Source organism: Loxodonta africana, chromosome 4 (genome assembly GCF_030014295.1).
Source record: "Loxodonta africana isolate mLoxAfr1 chromosome 4, mLoxAfr1.hap2, whole genome shotgun sequence".
Taxonomy (NCBI): Eukaryota; Metazoa; Chordata; class Mammalia; order Proboscidea; family Elephantidae; genus Loxodonta; species Loxodonta africana.
Genome location: NC_087345.1, coordinates 173234898 through 173252825, shown reverse-complemented (window position 1 = coordinate 173252825; position 17928 = coordinate 173234898). Strand labels below are relative to the sequence as shown.

General features: G+C 40.8%; 1 protein-coding gene across 14 annotated transcripts in view; it reads left to right on the top strand.

Annotated features, from left to right (window-relative positions):
• The first annotated feature begins 522 nt into the window (after positions 1-522).
• Positions 523-17928, top strand: part of ZNF438 (zinc finger protein 438) — a 223164-nt gene continuing 205758 nt past the window's right edge. For 8 of the 14 annotated variants that reach the window (XM_064285036.1, XM_064285032.1, XM_064285001.1 and 5 more), the window contains exon 1: positions 523-1022. The gene's annotated coding sequence lies outside the window, so the exon portion shown is untranslated. Of the gene's footprint in view, positions 1023-9696; positions 15342-17928 lie in introns of those variants that run through there. The other 6 variants (XM_064285035.1, XM_064285031.1, XM_064285006.1 and 3 more) reach the window with 3 other exon arrangements.

The window sequence follows — 17928 nt, the reverse complement described above, 5'->3', positions numbered from 1 at the left end:
TCCCCAAGACAGATTTGTCCGAGCCACGCTTTTTACCATAATGTGTATTTCTCTTTCCTGCTTGGAAGAGTAATGTAAGAATCTCCCAAATCAGAAATAACCAGTTAGTATTTTGTCAGCTTCTCGATCTTCATTTTTTCTTCTACCAAGCCATCTTTCAACCAGAGCTCGGTGGTTTGTTAAAGGACGAGAAAAAGGAGACTTGGGACTGGGCGCGTTTAGGCTCTCAGTTGTGTGGGGCGGGGCTGGAAAGTTTACACTAGCGTGTGCACATATTTATACAGATCACCTCCTGTTAACTTCAATAGAGGTGAACAGTGGTCTGTAAGTGGCTTCGTCGAGCTGAAAGGGGAAGCCCAGTAGGTACGCGAGAGGCTAAAATTGCAAAGGAAAAAGAAGGAGGAAGCGCCTGAACGGGGCGGGTTAGGTGGTAGCCGGCGGGAGCAACCAGCCGGAGCCGGAAGGGCGGTGTCCCGGGGGCGGGGCCGGACCGCGGCGGGGGCGGGGCCGGGTGAAGCGGGGGCGGGGCTGGGTCGGAGCGAGGGCTTGTGAGAGAGCTGACCCCGCCAGGCTAAGGCCCCTGAGACACATCAGAATAAATAGTTGTGTTTCTACACGTGGAGCACTTTTAACGAACACGTGAGGGAAAACAATGTGGAAAAACTACTTAACAATCGTGGCGTCCTACTCCAAATGCCGGGGTGACAGCTCGTTTGCTATGTTCCGGGGTTCTTCTCCCTATCCCTGGCTACACGCTCTGGGCGAAACTGGCGCAAAGCAGTCCCCACCTCAGGAGTCCTGAAGGGCGAATCCCTTCGGGAGGCGGAAACAGAGGCCCTCTGCGCCTGCGCCTAAAGCCCAAAAGGCAGGGGGCGGCCTGACGATAACAGGGCGTCTCTCCCGGCCGTCGCGTTGGGGGTGGAGCTATGGGGGCCCAGCGGTCCAGCGACCCGCGGCCTGACCTCCGCGTACGCCGGGTCCCGTGACGTCACCCCGCCGTGACGCGCAGCGGTAGGAAAACTGTAAGTTTCCGTGTCTCTTTGCAGCTCTCTGGGTCTGCTGGGCTCGCCCGGCCGCCTGCAACCCTGGTGGTGCGGTGGCTGTGGGGGACGTTTAAGCCGTGGGAGATCAGGGGAACAGTCGAAAGCCGAGAAGGAGGCAGGTGCCCCTCAGAGCGGGAGCGCGCCCTCCAGGGGTGGGAGGGCTCAGGGCTGCGGGAAGATGAGGTCGCGCCCTGCCGGGAGACAGGGCTTCTAGGAGCTGGCAGACGAGGCCGTGGAAGGGCGAGAGTCAGTGGGATGGTGTGTTTTTTTGGTTCCATGATTAATAGACTTAGATTCTTTTTCTTCATCTCTTCAGCCCTGGAGTTTGACACGTTAAGTCCGAGGTGAAGGATTCCTTCAGAGACTAGGAATCCTATAACAGGGCGTCCTTGGGGATCCTGAAAGTGACCAAATCACTGAGGACAAGTTAAAGATATCCACTTGCTGCCTCAGTTTCCTTTTTGTGTAAAATGAAGGTAAAGCAGACTTTGGCCTTCCTAATTGTTCGCACAGGATCAGGAACATATGAGCACGTGAGATAACACAAGGTTATAAATGTGCCAGGAGAAAGCTTATAAAAACAGTTTATTTTGGAATGTTTGGCGGTCAGTGGCCATTGGGCGAAGGCCTTGTAGGTAGGGTTCCCCTCTCCCCCCCAGATTTTGTCCAGTCCCCGCCCCCTCCCCAATCTGATCATGGACAACACCTGAGCCTGTCCTCACTGAACTTGATTGAACAACGTTCAAGAAAGAGTTGATATCAGTATCACAAAGTTCTTGGTAACTACGATGTCCCCCTTGTCTGGGTTGTGCAGAAAAGCTTTTTAGCATGCTTGAACCAGCATATTCAACACAGATGCACTGTGAGTTTTAGGGATTGTTGCTCTACTGAACTGAAATATCCAGTCATCACATCTGACTACTTGAGTTTTTTGCTTAACTTTTGTCAAGGGTTAGAACGTTACTGAGTTAGTATTATACTGTAATACTTCTGAAACTCTAGAACAGAGATTTATCAGGAACTTTGAAAAATCTTGTGCATACCTCAAGATGTATTTAGTCAGGAGTCTGAGAGATCGCTTTCCTGTAAATTCAGTTTAACGGTATAACATCCTTCTGTCCTAGTGAAAGGAGCCTTGGAGTAAGAAAGTTGGGGTTCTGATTTTAGTTCTACCAGTTATAAGCTTCGTGCCCAAAGAGAAGTCATTCACACTTGAAGCTTTCTTTTCTTATCTCTAAAGTGGGAGATGATGGTATATCTACTGTTGCTTTTTCAAGAATCAAATGAGAAAATGAAAGGCTGTGTAAGTATGGTATTGTTACTGAGAAATTCGCATCAGTCTCCTGGCCTGGACAAGAGATATGTACACTTACAAGTTAAGCTCTGAGACAGAAATAGAGCCATGAACAGGTCAAAATCTTAACCGAATGGAGCTCAAAGACAACAAAAAATAAGTGTATAATGTAATTTCAGATAGTTATAAGTGCAATGAAGTGAATGAAGATAAGAGAATGACAGTGAGGGAGTAAGGCAGGTTGTTTCAGATAGGGTCTCTCAGGGAAGGCCATTCTAGGAGGTGACAATTGAAGCTGTTAAACGGAGACGAAGAGCCATGCAGCTATCTGGGGTAAGAACATTTTAGGCAGGAGGAATAATAATAATGGCAGTAAACACATATATAGAGCTTAGTATACGTGAGACACTGTTCTAAACACTAAATTTTTAATATCTCCATTTTTATAGGTGAGGAAAGTGACACACGAAAAGGTTAAGCATTTGCCCAGTGTTAACACAGCTAAAACATGGTAGAGACAGTATTTGAATTCAGGCAATCTCACTTCTGAGTCCACTCTCCAAAGGACTATACCGTCCTTCCCTCACAGCAGCAGCAGTGAGGAATAGTGCTCTAAGGTGGAGACAAGTCTGAAGTGGTCAAGGCACAGCGAGGGGAAAGTGTTTAGAGCATAGTGAGCACTGGGACATGATGTTGAGGGGCCAGGCAGTGGCCAGGCCGTGGGGGTCCTTGTAGTCAATGATGAAGTTTGATGGAAAGATGCTAGAAGTCGTGGATCAAGGGAACAGCAGCTTATTTAAGTTTTACAGTATGGAGAGTTAATTACGGAGTTATGGGGGGGAGTGTCGTGAAAATGGGAAGATAGGAGTCTATTGCTGTACCCTTGGGGAGAGACGATGGTGGCTCAGACCAGGGGAGGTAATTGTGGAGGTGATAAGTGGTTGAATTCGTGATATACTCTGAAAGTAGAGCTGACAGGACTTGTTGAGGGTGTGAGGAAATGGAGATATAATGACTTCTTAGGTTTTAGGCTGAAACAACTGGAAGAATAGTGGTGCCATTTATTGAGATGAGGGACAGGAGAACAAGGTTTGTGAGGAAAGTCAGGAGTTCTGTTTTGGACATGTTACGTTTTAGATGCCTGTTAGATATAGTAATAATTGTCGTTAGGTGCCGTCATGTCGGTTCTGATTCATAGCAACACTGTGTACAACAGAATGAAACTGCCTAGTCCTGCGCCATCCTCACAGTCATTGATGTGTTTGAGCCCATTGTTGCAGCTGCTGTGTCAGTCTGTGTCGTTGATGGTCTTCCTCTTTTTCGCTGACCCTCTACTTTACCAAGCATGATGTCCTTCTCCAGGGACTGGTCCCTCCTGATAACATGCCTAAAATTTGTGAGGTGTAGTCTCACCATCCTTGATTCTAAGGAGCATTCTCATCGTACTTCTTCCAAGACAGAGTTGTTTGTTCTAATGGTAGTAATCGTAGTAGTGGTAATAGTAATAATAGTAAGCACCAAACTAGTTACTAACAAGTTGATTCTGTCTCCTGTGGATCCCCTGTGTTGCAAAGTAAAACTGCTCAGTAGGGTTTTCATGACTGACCTTTCAGAAGCAGATCATCAGGCCTTTCTTCTGAGGTGCCTCTGGGTGGGTTCGAACTGCCAACCTTTTGCTTAGTAGTCAATCAGTTAACCGTTTTGCCAACCAGTGACTCCAGTAGTAGGCACAATGTACGCGTAAATTTGTGCCAGGTAAGGTTTTAAGCACTTTTACGTGTATTGATTGATTTAATTCCTCTAACAATTATATGTGCTAGGAACCATTATTGTCCCTGTTTAACAGATGAGAAAACAAGGCACAGGAAGGTTAAAGATAACCTGCCCAAAGTCACGCAGCTTGTGTGTGAATGATGGAGCTGGGATTTGAATGTAAGCAGTATGACTGGACTCCATGGAGCTAATCCCTGTAACTGCTTCCAAGTTGACATGTCGAGTTGGATATATGAATATGGAATTCAGGGGAATGGGAAGGGTTGGAGCTACAAATTTATATTTCTGAAGAGAAAGCCTGCTTTTGTTCCTCATCTGAGCCTTGGTTGGCAGTGGGAGAAAAGACACAGGCAGTAGGGCTGTGCTGACTGGCCTTCGTTAGTTGATTCTGTTCATGCAGCCCATGTTCTTCCACTGGCCTCCGATTGTAGCTTCTATTAGAGTGTGATTAGGCACTTGTCTATCTTTAGTACCTAACCCAGTGCCTGCCGTGTGTTAGACCATGGAGATGACTTTATATGCAGGGTATTTGTTTGGACTTTAGGAGTTCAGAGATGAATAAAACATAATTTTCTCGCTGGAAGAGCCAAGTATGAGGAGAAACCTGTGGGAATAGAACTAGAGTAGACTAAATGCGTAAATGTGTGCTGAATAGTTCATTCTGATCACTTCCTCCACCCCCCATGACTTGAGAGATGGGGCATGAAGAGGTCAAAAGAGCAAAAGAATGCCTAAACAATTGCAGGATGAATTTGAGGCTCTCTAAGGGTCCTTTTCTACGAAAGGATTACTCAAAATCTTGAATATTTTAGTATATTTGCATTAGTTTTATTTGGCAATGACATAGTTCTTATCAAATAAAATAAATTCTGATATTTGAATATCATTGCGGAGTGATGATTTTTTTTTTCCATTTCTATTACCTCAGTGTTGACAAGACTCACTATTGAAATAAGGGAGTTGGCTTGAAATGTTGCAGCTTGCATAATAGAGGGCGATGGAGGGCCTGTGAAGTATTCAGGCAGCTTTCCACTTGGTTTAAATAGACCAGGCCAAACAGTGCTCCACACATTAGATTAAAGTTTGAGTTTCCCAGCTTATCATCTCTTTAAAATTTATGTGTGTATGTGTGTGTGTGTGTGTGTGTGTATGTGGCCCTGGTGGCCCAGCTCACTGCTAACCAAAAGGTTGGCCGTTCGAATCCACCATTCGCTCCTTAGAAATCCTATGGGGACAGTTCAACTCTTCCTGTAGGGTCACTATGAGTTGGAATTGACTAGACAGCAGTGGGTTTGGCTTTTGTTTATACATGCATACAATGTAATGTATATTTTTTGTTTAGGAAGGGAATCTGGTAATACATGTTGTAGCATATAGTTTGCATCTCTTAAATATGCAACGTTTTAGAGTATAGAGACTAGAACAATACACACGCACACAAAGATGCCTTATCCTGTAGATCTCTTTCTAGGTATACCGTAACTTCCACACAATCATTAACAATTTTATTGCTTACTAATACGAGTATTTCAAGTTTGAGCCATTAAAAGATTGTAAGTAATTGCACTGTTGTAGATTTCATGGTTAATTTCAGATTTTTTTTTCCCTTTTACAATGTAAAATTATCTTTTGTTCAATTTGTTTTTAAGCTTTCAGTGGGCGTGTTGACCCAGATAACCAAGGTCACCGTCACTGGAAGCAGGAACCATCCACAAACATAAACACAGAGATGTGCCATTCCATTTTGCAGTCTTCAAAATTCTAAATCTGTGTGTCCATAAATTTAATGGGGTTGAAATAATTTCTGTTTTTCACAATTACAGTTACCTTTCCTAAGAAAACCAGATACCCATATATGGTATGAAGTAAAATTGCTTATTAAGTGGCCTGTTGATTGCTCAGATTTTTAAGTGTAAGCTCGGCAAGGACAGGTTGATGGTTATTTAATTGTCTTGGGTATTTCCTAGCAGAGCAGGAAGAAAACAGTAAATTCTCCTATTTGAAGACAACAGAAGCCACTCATTCTAACATTGATCATATGAAATATGTTGTTGCTGTTATTAGGTGCTGTTGAGTCACTTTCAACTCATAGCAACCCCATGTGATACAGTAGAATTCCCCCATAGAGTTTTCTAGGTTTAATCTTTGCAGGTCTATGTACAGGAACCGGTACATAGACCAAGAGGCAGCCTTTTGAACAGAAAAAAGGAATACTACATGGTTTAAAATCAGGAAAGGCGTGCATCAGGGTTGTGTCCTTTCACCATACTTATTCAATCTGTATGCTGAGCAAGTAATCTGAGAAGCTGGACTGTGTGAGGAAGAACGTGGCATCAGGATTGGAGGAAGACTCATTAACAACCTCTGATATGCAGATGACAGAATCTTTGCTTGCTGAGAGTGAAGAGGACTTGAAGCACTTACTGATGAAGATTAAAGACTACAACGTTCAGAATGGATTACACCTTAACATAAAGAAAATAAAAATTCTCACAACTGGACCAATAAGCATCATGATAAATGGAGAAAGTATTGAAGTTGTCAAGGATCTTGTTTCACCTGGATCCACAATCAATGCCCATGGAAGCAGCAGTCAAGAAATTAAATGACGTATTGTATTGGGGAAATTTGCTACAAAAGACCTCTTTAAAGTGTTAAAAAGCAAAGATGTCACTTTAAGGACTAGGGTGCACCTGATGCAAGCAATGGTATTTTCAGTCACCTTCTGGGCATGCGAAAGTTGGACAGTGAATAAGGAAGGCCAGAGAAAAATTGATGCCTTTGAATTACTGTGTTGGCAAAGAATATTGAATATACCGTGGACTACCAGAAGAAGGAACAAACCTGTCTTGAAAGAAGTACAGCCAGAATGCTCCTTAGAAGTGAGGATGGCGAGACTTAGTCTCACATACTTTGGACATGTTACCAAGAGGGACCAGTCCCTGGAAAAGAACATCATGCTTGGTAAAGTAGCGGGTCAGTGAAAAAGAAGAAGGCCCTCAACTAGGTGGGTTGACACAGTGGCTGCAACGATGGGCTCAAGCGTAGCAGCGATTGTGAGGATGGCGTGGGACTGGGCAGTGTTTCGTTGTGTTGTACATAGGGTTGTAGTGAGTTGGAACTGACTTGATGGCGCCTAACAACAACAATCTTTACAGGAGCAGATTGCAGGTCTTCCTTGGAGCTGCTTGGAAGGTTTGAACCACCAACCTTTTGGTTAGCAGCCTAATGAACTCTTGTGCCACCAGGGCTCCTTGTATGAAATAACACCCTAGATAACCTATAAAAGTAAAAGTCCTTTTCAAATGTATATTTCCACAAGCAAATTTTAAAACTTTAAGAGTATTAGTTTAAATATGGAAATATTGTTGAAACAGTGTTTCATGTGGAAACCATGTGTCTAGCCCAGTGATAGTACATACTGGACATTTAAGTATGTTTCTTAAAATTATACTTCTTGTAATTATTTTCATTTTTGTATATTACCTTTGATTCACATGTCTTATATATTTACAGCAATAGCTGAGTGCAAGTTTGTATACTTTTACAAAACATCATAAATGTGTAAGTATATCTAGTTGAAATAATACAATATGTAGGTGCTGCTTAATTTTGATTACTTTCACAGTTGATTTCTTGGAAATTAAAATCTTGAAACTTGATTTTTTTTTTGCACTCAAACGCCGTTCGTTGTTAGGTGCTGTTGAATTGTAACCCTGTGTACAACAGAATGAAACACTGCCAGGTCCGTCACCATCCTCACAGTCGTTGCTACATTTGAGCCCGTTGTTGCAGCCACTGCATCAGTCTGTCTTCTTGAGGGTCTTCCTCTTTTTCGCTGACCCTGTACTTTACCAAGCGTGATATCCTTCTCCAAGGTCTGGTCTCTCTTGATAACACGTCTAAAGTGAGTAAGACGAGGTCTCGCCATCCTCTGTTCTTCCAAGACAGGTTTGTTCCTTCTTCTCACAGTCCATGGTATATTCATACCTAAACACTGATAACTAATAATTAGTAGTCATCTTGGTGGAGACTAAAACTTCAGTGAACCTGGTTAACCAAGGTACCACCTCAAAAGAATACCTAAGAGGAAAATTCTTAGAATCAAGCAAAAATAGCACGTTGATGGATGGGATAATTTAACCATAACTACCTACCATGGCTATAATTCCTTTTAAAATGTTACATCCTGCAGGTGGTATTCTTGTACTTGGTTCTTCCACTGCAGAACTGTTCTATTTCAGTCTGCATTGTAAGCCACCAATCAATGGAGATAAATGTGACATAAACACTGGAATATCGTATTTAGCTCAGTAGTTCTCAGCCGGGGATGATTTTGGTGTCCGTTCCCTCTCGCATGGGGACATTTGGCAATATTTGCTGATGTTTTTGGTTGTCACAACTGGGGTGGGGGGGCCGCTACTGACATCTAGTAGGTAGAGGCCAAGGATGTTGTTAAACATCCTGCAGTGCACAGGACAAGCCCCTACAATAAGGAATTATCTTGTTAAAAAACGTCAATAGTACCCAGGTTGAGAAACCCTGCAATAAATAACTTTTTTTTTTTAATTAACTTTTATTGAGCTTCAAGTGAACGTTTACAAATCAAGTCAAACTGTCACATATAAGTTTATATACACCTTACTCCGTACTCCCACTTGCTCTCCCTTTAATGAGTCAGCCCTTCCAGTCTCTCGTGACAATTTTGCCAGCTTCCAACTCTCTCTATCCTCCCATCCCCCCTCCAGACAGGAAATGCCAACACAGTCTCAAGTGTCCACCTGATACCCATAGCTCACTCTTCATCAGCATCTCTCTCCTACCCACTGTCCAGTCCCTTTCATGTCTGCTGAGTTATTTTCGGGAATGGTTCCTGTCCTGGGCCAACAGAAGGTTTGGGGACCATGACCGCCGGGATTCCTCTAGTCTCAGTCAGACCATTAAGTATGGTCTTTTTGTGAGAATTTGGGGTCTGCATCCCACTGATCTCCTGCTCCGTCAGGGGTTCTCTGTTGTGCTCCCTGTCAGGGCAGTCCTCGGTTGTGGCCGGGCACCAACTAGTTCTTCTGGTCTCAGGATGATGTAGGTCTCTGGTTCATGTGGCCCTTTCTGTCTCTTGGGCTCTTAGTTATTGTGTGACCTTGGTGTTCTTCATTCTCCTTTGATCCAGGTGGTTTGAGACCAATTGATGCATCTTAGATGGCAGCTTGTTAGCATTTAAGGCCCCAGGCGCCACATTTCAAAGTGGGATGCAGAATGTTTTCATAATAGAATTATTTTGCCAATTGACTTAGAAGTCGCCTTAAACCATGGTCCCCAAACCCCCGCCCTTGCTCCGCTGACCTTTGAAGCATTCAGTTTATCCCGGAAACTTCTTTGCTTTTGGTCCAGTCCAGTTGAGCTGACCTTCCATGTATTGAATATTGTCCTTCCCTTCACCTAAAGCAGTTCTTATCTACTAACTAATCAGTAAAAAACCCTCTCCCACCCTCCCTCCCTCCCCCCCTCGTAACCACAAAAGTATGTGTTCTTCTCAGGTTTACTATTTCTCAAGATCTTATAACAGTGGTCTTATACAATATTTGTCCTTTTGCCGCTCAGCATAATGCCTTCCAGGTTCCTCCATGTTATGAAATGTTTCACAGATTCGTCACTGTTCTTTATCGATGCGTAGTATTCCATTGTGTGAATATACCATAATTTATTTAACCATTCATCCGTTGATGGACACCTTGGTTGCTTCCACCTTTTTGCTGTTGTAAACAGAGCTGCAGTAAACATGGGTGTGCATATATCTGTTTGTGTGAAGGCTCTTATTTCTCTAGGGTATATTCCGAGGAGTGGGATTTCTGGGTTGTATGGTAGTTCTATTTCTAACTGTTTAAGATAACGCCAGATAGATTTCCAAAGTGGTTTTACCATTTTACGTTCCCACCAGCAGTGTATAAGAGTTCCAATCTCTCCACAGCCTCTCCAACATTTATTATTTTGTGTTTTTTGGATTAATGTCATCCTTGTTGGAGTGAGATGGAATCTCATCGTAGTTTTAATTTGCATTTCTCTAATGGCTAATGATCGAGAGCATTTTCTCATGTGTCTGTTAAACTGCCTGAATATCTTCTTTAGTGAAGTGTGTGTTCATATCATTTGCCCACTTCTTGCCTGGGTTGTTTGTCTTTTTGTGGTTGAGTTTTGACAGAATCATGTAGATTTTGGAGATCAGGCGCTGGTCGGAGATGTCATAGCTGAAAATTCTTTCCCAATCTGTGGTCTTTTTAGTCTTTTGGTGAAGTCTTTAGATGAGCATAGGTGTTTGATTTTTAGGAGCTCCCAGTTATCTGGTTTCTCTTCGTCATTTTTGGTAATGTTTTGTATTCTGTTTATGCCTTGTATTAGGGCTCCTAGGGTTGTCCCTATTTTTTCTTCCATGATCTTTATCGTTTTAGTCTTTGTGTTTAGGTCTTTGATCCACTTGGAGTTAGTTTTTGTGCATGGTGTGGGGTATGGGTCCTGTTTAATTTTTTTGCAAATGAGTATCCAGTTATGCCAGCACCATTTGTTAAAAAGACTATCTTTTCCCCAAATAACTGACACTGGGCCTTTGTCAAATATCAGCTGCTCATATGTGGATGGATTTATATCTGGGTTCTCAATTCTGTTCCATTGGTCTATGTGTCTGTTGTTGTACCAGTATCAGGCTGTTTTGACTACTGTGGCTGTGTAATCGGTTCTGAAATCAGGTCGAGTGAGGCCTCCCACTTTCTTCTTCTTTTTCAGTAATGCTTTGCTTATCCGAGGCTTCTTTCCCTTCCATATAAAGTTGGCGATTTGTTTCTCCATCACGTTAAAAAATGTCATTGGAATTTGGATCGTAAGTGCATCGTATGTATAGATGGCTTTTGGTAGAATAGACATTTTTACTATGTTAATTCTTCCTATCCATGAGCAAGGTGTGTTTTTCCACTTAAGTATGTCCTTTTTAGTTTCTTGTAGTAGTTATTTGTAGTTTTCTTTGTATAGGTCTTTTACATCTTTGGTAAGATTTATTCCTAAGTATTTTATCTTCTTGGTGGCTACTGTGAATGGTATTGATTTGGTTATTTCCTCTTCGATGTTCTTTTTGTTGATGTAGAGGAATCCAAGTGATTTTTGTATGTTTATCTTAGGACCTGAGACTCTGCCAAACTCTTCTATTAGTTTCAGTAGTTTTCTGGAGGATTCCTTAGGGTTTTCTGTGTATAAGACCATGTCATCTGCAAATAGAGATAATTTTACTTCCTCCTTGCCAGTCCGGATGCCCTTTATTTCTTTGTCTAGCCTAATTGCTCTGGCTAGGACCTCTAGCACAATGTTGAATAAGAGCGGTGATAAAGGGCATCCTTGTCTGGTTCCCGTTCTGAAGGGAAATGCTTTCAGGCTCTCTCCATTTAGAGTGATGTTGGCTGTTGGATTGCTCTGGCTAGAACCTCTAGCACAATGTTGAATAAGAGCAATGGTAAAGGGCATCCTTGTCTGGTTCCCGTTCTCAAGAGAAATGCTTTCAGGCTTTCTCCATTTAGAGTGATGTTGGCTGTTGGCTTTGTATAGATGCCCTTTATTATGTTGAGGAATTTTCCTTCAATTCCTATTTTGATGAGTGTTTTTTTTATAAATGGGTGTTGGACTTTGTCAAATGCCTTTTCTGCATCAATTGATAAGATCATGTGGTTTTTGTCTTTTGTTTTATTTATATGGTGGATTACATTAATGGTTTTTCTAATATTAAACCAGCCTTGCATACCTGGTATAAATCCCACTTGGTCATGGTGGATTAATTTTTTGATATGTTGTTGAATTCTATTGGCTAGAATTTTGTTGAGGATTTTTGCATCTATGTTCATGAGGGATATAGGTCTGTAATTTTCTTTTTTTGTGATGTCTTTACCTGGTTTTGGTATCAGGGAGATCGTGGCTTCATAGAATGAGTTAGGTAGTATTCCGCCATTTTCTATGCTTTGAAATACCTTTAGTAGTAGCGGTATTAACTCTTCTCTGAAAGTTTGGTAGAACTCTGCAGTAAAGCCATCTGGGCACTTTTTTTTTTTTTTAAATGTGTTAGTAATTGAGGTGGTAGTAGCTAGGCAAACACCTGGCTTGAACAAAAAAATGTGTTGAGCTGCTTTTAGTTCACTGGAGAGCTGAACTGAACAAATTTGGTCATTTATTGTGTGGAAAATAATTCCTGTCACTAAAAGCCTTGAATTTTTTTGGTTGCCAGCATACTTCGCTTTTTTTTGTTGTTGTTGTTAGTTTGTTTTTAGCTATTAAATTTTTTTCTCATTAAAATTGATTTGGACATTAATCATGCATTGTAATGGATTTGCAAGTATGAATCTCCTTCATTTTTGTACATATTGAATTAATTATCTCACAGTTACGTGATTATTTATACCTTTCAAAAAATTTATTTGCAATGTTCATATGTGATTGTAACAAATACCCCATGAAAGGGTAGGTATGCATTGCCCTTACTGTTTGACAGATGGGGGAACAGAGCAGGTTAGTGGCAGAAATAAATCTAGTACTTGGAAGTCTTCATGCTAATATACTTTTCAGGTTGCTATTCATTGGTATCCCATTTAATCTTCCCAGCAGTTCTATGAGATAAGTTTACCATTTCCATTTTACAGAGGAGGAAACTAGTTAAGAAAGATTACATAAATAAAGTCCCCAGAGTCTCTCAATTGACAGTGTAGTTTTGACTGTTTAAGAGAGCTATGCTGTCTCTCCAAGTAATCATCTCCAGTAAATAAATTTGACAATCTCTGGATAAATTTGTTAAGTCTGTGCCTACCCTAAGTAGGTCTCTTGATACCTAGTCTAATATTCATGCTTCCACTTGAATCAGTTACCTAGTAATTCAGTGTTTTTAGATTCTAGTCTGATCTAACTTGAATAGAAACCTTACTGAGTTTTAGTAGGCCATGAGGTATCCCTAGTTGCTATTTAGAATTTATTTTTTGAGCACGCTAAGTTCAAAAGCGTCCAAAGAGATGGTTCTCAGCTGCATTTGAGTGAGGCAGCTACTTTGCAAGATTTACTTTGCCAGTCTATAAATAGGAATTTATATTTGGGATAGGACTCCCATTCATTCTCATTTTCTAATTAAGATCCATATTACCCTCTTTCCCCATCTTCTGTGTCATGGTTTTTTTCCATGTTGATATAAACCTCAGGCTGACTAGCAACAACAATGACAAAACAACATTACAGTTAACATTTTATTTTCCCTTCTGAAACATTTAGAGTTCGTCCTTTTCTAAATGAGCATGTGATTTCTGTGAGGTGGTAGGAACTGGTGATACATTATTTTCAAGATTAGGAAATTTAAGAGGAATTTATCAGTTTACCAAAGGAGATCAATTTTTCAAAGATAGAATTTAGGTTTTCAGATCAGACAAAACCAAGCCACACTATCATTTTTTCCATTATATCAAAGAATATCTGCATAAATATTTGACCAGTTATCATTTTGTTTGAAGATTATCTGATGATACTCAGTTCTCGGTGCAGATTCTATTAGTTGAAAATTTTTAGCGTTTCGTAAAATACATCCATTGGCTGTATTTGGATCATTGAGAATATGAAATGGTGGGTCTGGAATTGAGAGAGGAAGGAAAAAAGACAGTTACGTTAATGCAATTGGGTGAGAAAGATTAGAGTTGTATTTAAAACAGGGAAGATTTAAAAAAAATGAATTATTATAACAAAAATAATTTTCTTATCTCCATGAAAAAAATGCTACTACCCAAAATAACCATAATATATATTGTGTTATTTAGAAAAGAGACCACCACTCAAATACAGCTGAAACAAAGCTGAATTTAATACTTCTAAGCAAGAGAGAACTATGCTTGTAGAACACAGCCGTCCAAACAAGGCAGAGATGATATTATATAGGGTTTTGAGGAAGCATGGACTTTAAGGATTGGCTAATTTTCAAAGGTGAGACTTTTAGAAATTGGCTGACTTTAAACTTGGCGTGTAGGGACTGGCTACCACAGAGGAGCCAGGATAATGAAGCACGGCAGTTACTGATTGGTTGATTTTCTTAGAGGAGTATTTAAATCGAAATGTTGAGTACAGTTTAGGGATTGATTGATTGGGGCAGATTTAAAACCGGCTCTGTGGTCACTTGTTCACAGCTTGGGACAGGAGCCAAAGAACAATCTTTTCCTTCCTCGAAGTTGGAGAATATTCTTCATATTTATGTCAAACATATTAATGTTAGCAGCTGTGCTAGTATACTATAGTTTTGATTTTGCTTTTCTTCTGAAACTTAAAAAAAAATATGGGTGCAGTGAATATGATTCATTCTGTACCTGCCAGTCTTGGGATTGTGTGATATTTGGAATTCAAGCATCTCCAAGGATTATTATGTTGTTGTTAGGTGCCGTCAAGTCCGTTCTGACTCATAGCAACCCTATGCACAACAGAACGAAACGCTGCCCGGTCCCGCGCCATCCTTACAATCGTTACGCTTGAGCTCATTAGTGCAGCTGCTGTGTCAGTCCACCTCGTTGAGGGTCTTCCTCTTTTCCATTTACCCTGTACTTTGCCAAGCATGATGTCCTTCTCCAGGGACGGATCCCTTCTGAAAACATGTCCAAAGTATGTAAGACACAGTCACGCCATCCTTGTTTCTAAGGAGCATTCTGGTTGTTATATGTAGTTTAAAACTATATATCTATAATATATAGTTTAAAAACTATAAAACTATATACATTATATACAGATTAAAAAGGTAGCATATGTTATTTATGGAAATATTTTAAGGCTTTAAGCATTGTGGTGAAAGCTGTGTAACTTTTATGTCTGTTTTTCTCATGGGAGTGTGTTGTAGCACGTGCATGTCAAAATTAGTCTTGATGGATGCTGAATTATGGATCTAAACGTTTGTTGTTTTCGCTGTTGTTAGGGATACATCTAGAAGTGATTATATTTTTGAAAGTCAACTAGCAGTTTTATTCTTATAAACATCTTAGGTTTAATGATTATGCTGCATGTCTTTTATATGACAAGATAGGCTGAATTATGTTAGTATCTGTGAATTATTTTACCAAAATTATTATATCATAGTACAATTTGTATAAAGTATTTCAATAGTTTAATATTTATTTATAACATTTGTATTCTTTAGAATGAAATGAAGAGCTACAGTTTATGACTATTTACTGGACCTGTGCCAAAAAGTAGGTATTTTTCTAATTTGATCCCTTACAGTAATAAATTTTTCCCCCCACGTTTCTGTCAGTTTGTCGTACTATGGGGACTTTCGTGTTGCTGTGATGCTGGAAGCTATGCCACTGGTATTCAGATACCAGCAGGGTCACCCATGGAGGACAGGTTTCAGCTGAGCTTCAAGACTAAGACAGACTAGGAAGAAGCACCCAGCAGTCTACTTCTGAAAAGCATCAGCCAGTGAAAACCTTATGAATAGCAGTGGAACATTGTCTGATACAGTGCTGGAAGATGAGCCCCCAGGTTGGAAGGGACTCAAAAGACGGCTGGGGAAGAGCTGCCTCCTCAATGTAGAGTCAACCTTAATGACGTGGACGGAGTAAAGCTTTCGGGACCTTCATTCGCTGATGTGGCATGACTCAAAATGAGAAGAAACAGCTGCAAGCATCCATTAATAATCGGAACCTGGAATGTATGAAGTATGAATTTAGGAAAATTGGAAATCATCAAAAATGAAATGGAACGCATAAACATCGATATCCTAGGCATTAGTGAGCTGAAATGGACTGGTATTGGCCATTTTGAATCAGACAATCATATAGTCTACTATGCTGAGAATGACAACTTGAAGAGGAATGGTGTTGCGTTCATTGTCAAAAAGAACGTTTCAAGGTCTATCCTGAAGTACAGTGCTGTCAGTGATAGGATAGTATCCATACGCCTACAAGGAAGACCAGTTAATATGACTATTATTCAAATTTACGCACCAACCACTAGGGCCAAAGGTGAAGAAATAGAAGATTTTTATCAGCTGTTACAGTCTGAAATTGATTGAACATTCAGTCAAGATGCACTGATAATTACTGGCGATTGGAATGAGAAAGTTGGAAACAAAGAAGGATCTGTAGTTGGAAAATACGGCCTTGGTGATAGAAACAATGCTGGAGATCGAATGATAGAATTTTGTAAGACCAACAACTTCTTCATTGCAAATACCTTCTTTCACCAACATGAACGGCAGCTATACACATGGACCTCGCCAGATGGGACACACAGAAATCAAATTGACTACATCTGTGGAAAGAGACAATGGCAAAGCTCAATATCATCAGTCAGAACAAGGCCAGGGGCCAACTGTGGAACAGACCATCAATTGCTCATATGTAAGTTCAAGCTGAAACTGAAGAAAATCAGAGCAAGTCCACAAGAGCCAAAATATGACCTTTAGTATATCCCACCTGAATTGAGACCATCTGAAGAATAGATTTGATGCGTTGAACACTAGTGACCAAAGACCAAACGAGTTGTGGAATGACATCAAGGACATCATCCATGAAGAAAGCAAGAGGTCACTGAAAAGACAGGAAAAAAAGAAAAGACCATGGTGGATGTCAGAGGAGATTCTGAAACTTGCTCTTGAGTGTTGAGCAGCTAAAGCAAAAGGAAGAATTGATGAAGTAAAAAGCAGAAGATCTCAAAGGGCGGCTCGAGAAGACAAAGTAAAGTATTATAATGACATGTGCAAAGAGCTGGAGATGGAAAACCAAAAGGGAAGAACACGCTTGGCGTTTCTCAAGCTGAAAGAACTGAAGAAAAAATTCAAGCCTTGAGTTGCAATAGTGAAGGATTCTATGGGGGAAAATATTAAATAACACAGGAAGCATCAAAAGAAGGTGGAAGGAATACAGAGAGTCATTATATCAAAAAGAATTAGTCGATATTGAACGATTTCAAGAGGTGGCTTATGATCAGGGACCGATGATACTGAGGGAAGAAGTCCAAGCTGCTCTGAAGGTATTGGCAAAACACAAGGCTCCAGGAATTGATGGAATATCAGTTGAGATGTTTCAACAAACAGATGCAGTGCTAGAGGTGCTCACTCATCTATGCCAAGAAATCTGGAAGACAGCTTCCTGGCCAACTGACTGGAAGAGATCCATATTTATGCCTGTTCCCAAGAAAGGTGATCCAACCAAATGTGGAAATTACAGAACAATATCATTAATATCACACACAAGCAATTTTGCTGAAGATCATTCAAAAACAGCTGCAGCAGTATATCGACAGGGAACTACCAGAAATTCAGGCTGGTTTCAGAAGAGGACGTGGAACCAGGCATATCATTGCTGATGTCAGATGGATCCTGGCTGAAAGCAGAGAATATGAGAAGGGTGTTTACCTGTGTTTTATTGACTATGCAATGGCATTCGACTGTGTGGATCATAACAAACTATGGATAACACTGCGAAGAATGGGAATTCCAGAACACTTAATTGTGCTCATGAGGAACCTTTCCATAGATCAAGAGGCAGTTGTTTGGACAGAACAAGGGGATACTGATTGGTTTAAACTCAGGAAAGGTGTGCGTCAGGGTTGTATTCTTTCACCATACCTATTTACTCTGTATGCTGAACAAATAGTACGAGAAGCTGGACTATATGAAGAAGAATGGGACATCAGGATTGGAGGAAGACTCATTAACAACCTGCATTTTGCAGATGACACAACCTTAATTGCTGAAAGTGAAGAGGACTTGAAGGACTTACTAATGAAGATCAAAGACCACAGCCTTCAGTATGGATTACACCTCAACATAAA